Here is a 9369-nt window from a genome sequence, read left to right as displayed (position 1 = left end):
TGAAAGAGGCAATAGATTAGTTAAGGAAGTGGGGGAAAAAAACAAAGAAAGAAAAAGAAGAAGGAAAAAAGAAAAAGAAAAAAATTATTTAGAATTGTTGGATCAATTTTATCAAATCTGGACTGTTCAAATAAAACATCACATATAAATTTTTTACTGTTTACGCACCTTATTTTATTGGTAAAACACGCGCTACAAGTAGGTATATAATAGATACTTTAGAAAGATCTATATATATATATACACACACATAAAGTTGAGTCTAAGAGGGGCTGATGTGGCACCTCTCTTAGCCCAGCATTGGCATTTATCTTTATTGCCATTTTTTGATATTTTACCTTCTAAAAATAATGAAAAAAACCGTTCCAATAATAAATAAAAAAAATTAACAGTCGCTGCAAAAGAAACGCCCTTTCCCTGCAGAAGAAACGGCCGCGTCTTTTACTCCTAAAAGGCTCTTCTCTTCCTCCTCTTCGCAAATCTCCTCTTCGCAAATCTCCTCTTCCCTTAAAGTGTCTTCTTCTTTACCCCTTCTTCCTCCCATCACCCAAGGTAAAATTCTTTGTTTGCTCTTTAATATTTTAAATATTTCCTTGAATTTCTGTTTCTTTTATTTCTACTATTGCTAGAGATAAATTACTTCTCTCTGATTTTGTGATTTGCTTATCTCTTTCTTATTTTTGAGATTTGTTTGGTGTGTATTTCCTGTGTCACTGTTTCCAATATTTTGGTTTCTGCCGGATAGATTTAGTTTCATCAAGTCACGAAGATCAAACTGAATAAACGGAAGTCGCTTACATATTCTTTTTGGGAAAATGGAATGATATCTTGTGCTTACTCTTTAGTCTTTACTAATATTTTTTTGTAGTTCGTCATGCTGTAGGATTTGTGACTCTCAACCTGTATGGCTACACCTCTTTTTTCCCCTCAAATATTTTGGTTAGTTTCAAATCAAATTATTGCTTCAAATTGCATATTGTATGTTATGGGACTTGGCTTGTTTGGTCTGTATTGTTATTAGCCTAACATTGATCAATTAAGACAATCATAATCCATGAAAGAAGCACAAGAGGATTACGAAGTGCAACATATTTTATAGGTCAATTATCAATGTTAATTGTTGTCTCCTATGTTGAGGAATGTACTATAGTAATATTTGTGGTTAAATATCAATGATTAATTTTCCTTTGCTATGTAATAACGAGAACAATTTTGTTTTTCTTTTACCGAGATTGATTTCTGATGATAAATTGTGTTCATCTTCTTCTTCCATCGGTTCTTTTCATCACTTCAGACTTTGCTTATGTCCCATATTGTTTGTTCTTTGTGATAAGCTTCTATTTCTTAAATAGTTTAGTGTGATTTTCTTTGAACTGTATGGTGTGAATATGACTTTGCTTTTTCGAATTTTCTATAGCTTCTAAGAGTTCTCGACTATATGATCCTCTAATTCTTATTATGGCTATGGCATAATTGGCTTTCAGGATATTCTCTTTTCAGGTTTGCAGATTTCATCCAAGTTCAATAAAAGAATGACCTTTGGTTAGTGCAACTTTACGGCCGAATTCATATCTCTCTGCATATGATTTCTTTTATTAATAAGGACTTACCACGGTGTACGTATTTAAGGGAGAAAAAACAAAAGAAAAATATGACTATAAAGCTTGAAATAGCTTCCATTTGCTTTTACTTGAACTCAAAAAGCAACAAAGACTTCACTGACATGAATGCAGTTGCACTAGAAGCCAAAACTATTGTCAAATTGAAAATATAATGTCATACCTTTTTTCTTATCTTCATAAAAAGTCAAAAGTAATTTATTTGACAAAAAATGCTAGGAACCCGTATAACTTGTTAGATGAAGCTCATATTCAAGATATTTTATCTTTTGTCTATGTAATTAGTGATCCCTTTTGTTGTAAGGAAGAGATAATTTGTAGTACATGGAAATATTTTTTGACATAAAGATTGAAATAGGGCACCTACTAAATAATACTAGATTTTTTTCTTTCAAGATATATACATCTTAATCTTGGTTATTTAGTTACTAAACCACGCCAACTTTTGTAATCGAAGATGAAGCAAAATGATACTATTGAATTGATGAGAGAATTCCTTGATGCCATGTTAATGGCTATTCCTTCTACACCTGCAGAGAATTTCAATAATGCAGTTTGTCTGTATTACGATCCGGATTTCTCACCCTCGGGAGTCGTGATGACGCCTACTAATGTGAGCTAGGTAAGCCAATTATTGAACCAGCTACCTTTTTACCAATTTTATTCTCTTTAACAATTACGAAGAAATAATATTTAAACAACGAAATTTAACATAAGCGGAAGAACACAATAAGCCATCTGAACATGAATATCTATTACAACTGTTTGATGTCTCGACTACCCAGAACTGGTATCACAGTTTCACAGACGATCTAAGAATACTACAAATAAAGGTCTGAAAGAATTTAATACAACACTGTCTCTAGAAATACATGTAAGAAACATAAAGGTAAATAGAAAGGAGACGCCAAGGCCTACGGATGTCTACAGGGCTACCTCAGGTCGCCTGATGAACAAGAATCAGCAATCTCACTGCGGTCCGAAGTCTACAATACTGGGGTCTGCACAAAAGAGTACAGAGCGTAGTATCAGCACAACCGACCGCATGTGCTGGTAAGTTCTTAGCCTAACCTCGGCGAAGTAGTGACGAGGCTAGGACAAGACTACCAAATAAACCTGTGCAGTTATATAATATACAGCGGAAAGTAAAGCAGGAATAAGCAAGTAAAGATGGGAGGGGGAAACATGCTGCAGGGGTATACCAGTATTGACAGTAAATCCAGAGTAACAGTCTAAGGGTAGCTTAGAGTCCACAGCAAAACAAAAGAAACTAATATCCACACTAAGCACACGTGTATCAATAATTGTTGCGGTGCGCAACCCGACCCCAATATATATCAACACTGTTGCGGCGTGCAACCCGATCCATATCATTTGTCATTGTTGCGGCGTGCAACCCGATCCACATATATCGTTGTCGCGGCGTGCAACACGATCCACCCATAACATTGTTGCGGCATGCAACTCAATCCAATATAACATTGTTGTGGCGTGCAACCCGATCCACAAATAATATTATTGCAGCATGCAACCCAATCCACATATAATATTTTTGCAGCGTGCAACCCGATCCACATATAATATTGTTGCGGCGTGCGACCCGATCCAATATAAAATCAACAACAATCATGACAAGAGTCCCGACGAGGGATCAATAAGATCTACACTATCCTGACAAGGGATTCGACAGCATAAATAATTATGTCCCGGCAAGGGAGAAACAACTATAACCAATTACAACATCTAACTACCTCATCTATAACCAAACTTCTTGCCCCGAGAATCATAATCCTTACCCAACACAAAGAGTCATCAACCTAGGCATCCGTAATACTCCCTCTGTTTCAATTTATGTGAACCTATTTTCTTTTTCGTCCGTGCCAAAAAAAAAGACCCCTTTCCTTATTTAGAAATAATTTACCTTTACACAATGATTTATAGCCACACAAAATATATGTGCCTCATTTTACACCACAAGATCAAAAATCTTCTCTATTTTCTTAAACTTTGTGCCCAGCCAAATGAGTTCACATAAATTAAAACGGAGGGAGTATCAATTAAGAATACAATGCAAGGGAACCACAACTCAACAATAGCCCGTCAAGGGGGCAACATAATGATCTCTTCTCTTTCTCACTTTTACTTCACAATTCACTTCACAACTCGAGCCAATACTCTAGAGGTTCAATTATCACTTATACTTTCACAATTCGTTATACAACTGGAGCCAACACTCCTCAATGTTCATAGGTTACAATTCTTTCCACGACATTACACAACAAATGGAAATCCTCACCAAAACATGAATAATACAATGAAGTCATGAAATCACAATATAAGACTCACGGCCATGCTCAACACCAACGTATAGATACTCGTCACCATGCCTATACGTCGTACTCAACAAGAAACAAATAGCAAATAGGACACAACTCTTAATCCCTCAAGCTAAAGTTAGACCAAACGCTTACCTCGAACTTCTGTCACACCTCTTTTTTCCTACCTTCAGAAGGGTATAAGAGAGTTTTTTTCAACTTAAAGTGACAATCAAAATGAGATCATTTTATTAAAAATTAAGAGTCGTCACTTGGGATAATTTATGGTGTCCCCAGTCACCGGTTTAGAATCTCAAATCGAGGAAAAGATTGACTGTTTTACAGTCTGCGAACACAGAAATTCGGGTAAGGAATTCTGTTAACCAGTGGATGGGTTCCTTGGTTCTAGCACGGTCGCTCAAATGTTATAATTGGCCTATTAATTTATTTTAATACATGTTTTAACATATGGTTCAATTTTAACTTTATAACCGCTTTAATTAATTATTAGAAAGATTAAACATTATTTAAAAATCGCCTTGAACCACGTCACATGAAATGCACCCGCAGTTCATGATACAATTTATTTAACGTTGTTGAGATTTGGATTTGGGTAACATGAAATGCACACCCGAGTTTAAGGAAATTAATTTAAATTGAGCGCCTAAAGAAACTACACACTTTCAAGTTTGCGAGGGCCATGAAAAATTCACTAATGGCACACCTTGTTTTCTAAAGAGTTAAACTTAATTAAGTGAGGGCCATGAGTTTTAAGATTTTGTTTGGCATGGCACGCCTCAAATTATTATTTTATTATGCTAATCGGCTAAGGCAAAATGATCAACACAAGCTTATGAGACAATTAAAATTCATGGCAATGCCTGTCGTAAACAACTTCATCTCTTCAAGATTTAAATGCACATAAAAGAGCACCCAAAATTATCCATGCAATCAAGAGGGAAACAAGAAACATTATAAGAGGAAATCTCAAAATATCATACCAAGCTTCCCATAAATGTCCGATGGTCTATAGAGAAGTACAAAAGCTAAGAAATAGCTCATTCTTGAAGTCAACAATCAGAAACATTAGCAGTCAAAAAACAAACGCCATTTTACCAATATTACATCTTCTCACTTCTAATTTCACAAATTCTTCTACCAATTCTTGCCATACCAACTGATACAGTTACTATTACAAATCCCCTTACCATAAAGCAAACCTTAGTCTCAAAGGAAAATAAAAGTTCAAATTAGGATTCTTTACTCCAAGTGGCCCACATTTGGATAAATAATATATATGAATATGATACAATGAAATTCAAGATTCAACTATTGTCTGAGTTGGTAATAGAAACAACCCTGTAGCAAATTCATCGTCCGAAGAGTTACTACACGACCGTGTAAAATAACAATTACAAACAAGCTTGAATCATGGCTATTTTAAACCACACGACAACATTTGATTTTACAAAGCAACTATACGGCGACCCATCAATAAAACACTGAACCAACTTTCCAAAATCAGTATAATCATTAGTTTATGGTCATGGATATGAAGAATGCTTATCAACAATTTAGACAACAAAACAACCACAAACTCAGTATTAACATATGTGGATCCCAGTCACTCTTTCATAAACAAATTAACAATGTCCAATTCATCAAGATCGTAAAAGAAAATAGGAGTAGGGAATGAACATGAGCCAATTTCAATTAATTCAACCAGAAAAGTGTAAGTTTACAGTTGTGTACCTCTCAACTAAGGCAAACAAGAAAGGTGAACCAAATAAGGGCCAGTATGTGAAAAACAACAAGGATGAAAACTCAGCCGCAACAGATTCGAACTCAGCGAGACAGCTATGAACTCGACTTTAACCCAGAAAGAAAAAACAAAACTCACAAAAAGCTCTCGCCAATATCAAACCCGAACACATCAAATTCTGTCAAAACTCAAGTCCATTATGAAACAAAAAATCAAAATCGAAGAGAAGAAACGGAACAGACGTGACATTGGACTGTTCTTGAGCGCTTTTGTGCTGATTTACAGCCGCGTTTCTGCTATTTTCGCAGCTGGTTTGCTGCAATATTTGGAACTGATTTCATGCGTTTTGGGGGTAGTCCGTTCCGGTGGGTTTTTGGGTGGAAACTGAGGGTTGAGGCTGGTGGTTTTTGGGGTCGATTTCAGGTTAAAGGGGGTGGACGGACGAGGGTACTGCTACTGGTTTTTTTTGGTTCGGAGATGGAAGGGGGTTCGATTTGTTCTCTGTTCTTTAGAGAAATCCAAATAGGGGAGGAGATGACATGCTTTTTGTTGGTGTCGAAGCAGATGGGAGGCCGCCCTCCAATCTCTAATATGTGTGTTTTTATGTGAAGAAGAAGAAGAAGCTGAGCAGCGGTGCCCTCTGTTGCTTGGGGTCCAAGATCTGTGTATTTAGGTCTAGGTCTTTAAATGAAAGGGAGAGGGAAAACGGTCAAGCGGGTTTGGGTAGGGAGATTGGGTATTGTGTTTGGGCTTGGGTAGATTTGGGTATAGGGTTTGGCCCAAATTCAAATTAAACTCTTTTCTAATTTCCTTTCTCCTTTTTTCTTTTCTTTAATTAATTAAAATCCTAAATTAATCTATTTTTGTAGAAATTAAAATTCTTTATTTATTTTTAACATTAAAAACAACTAGTTAACTTAAAACTAAAGAAAAAATGCTAATTTAAAAGATTAAAAGTTAAATATGTAAAAATGACAATTTTTAGGATTTTCTCTATTATTTAAAAATGTTAAAAATGCATGAAATTCAAATAAATAAAGAAAAATTCCTAAAATTAATAAAAATTATTTTTGGTCTATTTTTTAGGAGTTATTTTCATGTAGGGCAAAAATCACGTGCTCACAGCTGCCCCTCTTTGCTCGGAAACACGAAGAGTTTTCGTGCAAAGATAAAGTGAGTGGATACGAGCGATTTTTGCTCATTTGAATACTCCGTGGGAAGAATTTTGAAAAGATTTGGCTTCACTCCGCTCCCGAGGTTGCCTACATATCCTTGTCTATAAAGGAATCAGGTCAGTGTAGTTCGGGAAGTTTCGGTAGCTGGGACTACCATGAAGCTGTGATTTCACTGTTGTTGTTGTTGTTGCTGCTACTGCTTACTGAACTCCTTATTACACCATAACAAAATAAAAGAAGTTAGACTAAACTATGATCTATGCATTACAAAAATCCTATCCGTATCTTCAAACTTGTTCTTGTGATTCTTGTTGCCTTGTTGACTTGTACTCTCCCGGTGAAGTCCCTTTATTGCCAACCTGAGTTGTTATCTCAGACACTTTCCCTTTTTTTCAAGTGGACGCTTGATTGCTGAATTCGAATTATAATTTGAGATGCTTTCCTTTTCTCTAGGTGGACGCCTGATTACCGACACAAACTGTATTCTCGTGCTCTCCAGGTGGGCGCCTGATTGCCAAAACTTTAACTGTATTCCTGTGCTCACCAAGTGGGCGCCTGATTGCCAAACTTGAACTATATTCCCGTGCTCTCCAGGTGGGCCCCTGATTCCCAAAACTTGAATTGTGTTCTCGTGCTCTCCAGGTGGGTGCCTGATTGCTGAACTTAAACTATATTCTCATGCTCTCCAGGTGGGGCGCCTGATTGCTGAACTTGAACTGTATTCCCGTGCTCTCCAGGTGGGCGCCTGATTGCTGAACTTGAACTGTATTCCCGTGCTCTCCAGGTGGGCGCCTGGTTGCTGAACTTGAATTGTATTCCCATGCTCTCCAGGTGGGCGCCTGATTGCTGAACTTGAACTGTATTCCCGTGCTCTCCAGGTGGGCGCCTGATTGCTAAAACTTCAACTGTATTCCCTTGCTCTCCAGGTGGGCGCCTGATTGCTAAAACTTGAACTGTATTCCCTTGCTCTCCAGGTGGGCGCCTGATTGCCAAAACTTCAACTGTTCATCTGTTCAGGTGGGTGCCTGATTGCCAGAACTTGAACTGTATTCTCGTGCTCTCCAGGTGGGCGCCTGATTGCTAGAACTTGAACTGTATTCTCGTGCTCTCCAGGTGGGCGTCTGATTGCCAAAACTTGAACTGTATTCCCGTGCTCTCCAGGTGGACTCCTGATTGCTGAACTTGAACTGTATTCCTGTGCTCTCCGGGTGGGCGCCTGATTGCTGAACTTGAACTGCATTTCCGTGCTCTCCAGGTGGGCGCCTGATTTCAACAAAAATAGACAAAACAAAGAAAATTTTCTGCCCTAGTTTGGTTGCTGGGCACATCTGTGAGTGTTAAATTGAATCATGTTACCAAATATTACTAAGAATTTGAAAGCTAGATCCCATTATCAAGGAGGGTCCTGACAACTCCTAGTTAAATGATAGTTTTAAAAGCTGAATTATGTCTTCAAAAGGTATGACTCCCACTAAACCTTGTTATCTAAGAGGGTCTTAAAACCACATCTCATTATCCATGAGGGTCCTAAAAATCAAAAATCAAGTCTTATCTTAAGAGTGACAACTTTTACGGCTGAATTATACTACCCTACAACAGAACTTACGATAAATCTTCTTATCTAATGGAAAATCTTAAAGTTAAGTCCCATTATTCAGGAGGATCCTGAAAGCTCTTAATTGAATCCTATCTCAAGCATGAAAACTTTGAAGCCACCTTATATTCCTTTGGGGGTGTTTATGCTAGATTTTGCTACTCATGTAAACTAGGTCCCATTTTTTAGGAGGGTCCTGAGAATTTACGGTCAAACCTATCTGGTGCTTGCTTTTTCTTGCGGAGGGTTTCTTCGAAACAAACAAATTTTTCTGCCCCTGTTTCAAATCAACAAAAATTTTGTCAGTTTTAAAAATATGGTGTTTGGTTTGTGGCCTTGACTTTGAGGGAGATTGCTCCTTCACTTCCCACGATAACTTTGATTTTCACTCGAAGACCTTGATTGTTTATTGACTAACCACTTTCTTTATCACCCGTATCACAGAAAATACCTCTTCTCCGTTCAAATCCAATACCTTCTATCTGCTGCATTACTCATGAACTGACATCTACCAAACCTTTGTGTCTCACATGAATCCCAAAGCATGTCAATTGTCACCCACTCAGTGCGTATGCTATTCCTTCTTGACTTAAACCACTGGCCTTGGCCTTGAGGTCTATTGCTCTATCACTTGCCATGATAACTTTGATTTATGCTTGGAAGACCCTGCTTGTCACTGGTTAACCACTTTCTTTTGTCAGTTTTATCACAAAAAATACCTTTGATCCGTTCCAACCCAACACCCTCTATCTGTTGCATTATTCATGAATTGACATATACCGATCCTTTGTATTTCACATGAATCTCAAAGCATGTTGATTGTTACCAACTCAGTGCGCTTGCTGCTCTTTTCCTGATTTATGCCACTTTGATATGCTAGCCAGATCCCGTTTTGTGCAATTGG

General features: G+C 37.4%; 1 long non-coding RNA gene across 1 annotated transcript in view; it reads left to right on the top strand.

Annotated features, from left to right (window-relative positions):
- Positions 1-311: 311 nt before the first annotated feature.
- Positions 312-9369, top strand: part of LOC107801687 (uncharacterized) — a 29829-nt gene continuing 20771 nt past the window's right edge. The window contains exons 1-3 of the long non-coding RNA XR_001651683.2: positions 312-552; positions 1485-1542; positions 2156-2241. This is a non-coding gene — a long non-coding RNA (uncharacterized LOC107801687). The remainder of the gene's footprint in view (positions 553-1484; positions 1543-2155; positions 2242-9369) is intronic.

Source organism: Nicotiana tabacum, chromosome 22 (assembly GCF_000715075.1).
Source record: "Nicotiana tabacum cultivar K326 chromosome 22, ASM71507v2, whole genome shotgun sequence".
Lineage (NCBI taxonomy): Eukaryota > Viridiplantae > Streptophyta > Magnoliopsida > Solanales > Solanaceae > Nicotiana > Nicotiana tabacum.
This window is presented reverse-complemented; position numbering and strand designations above follow the sequence as displayed.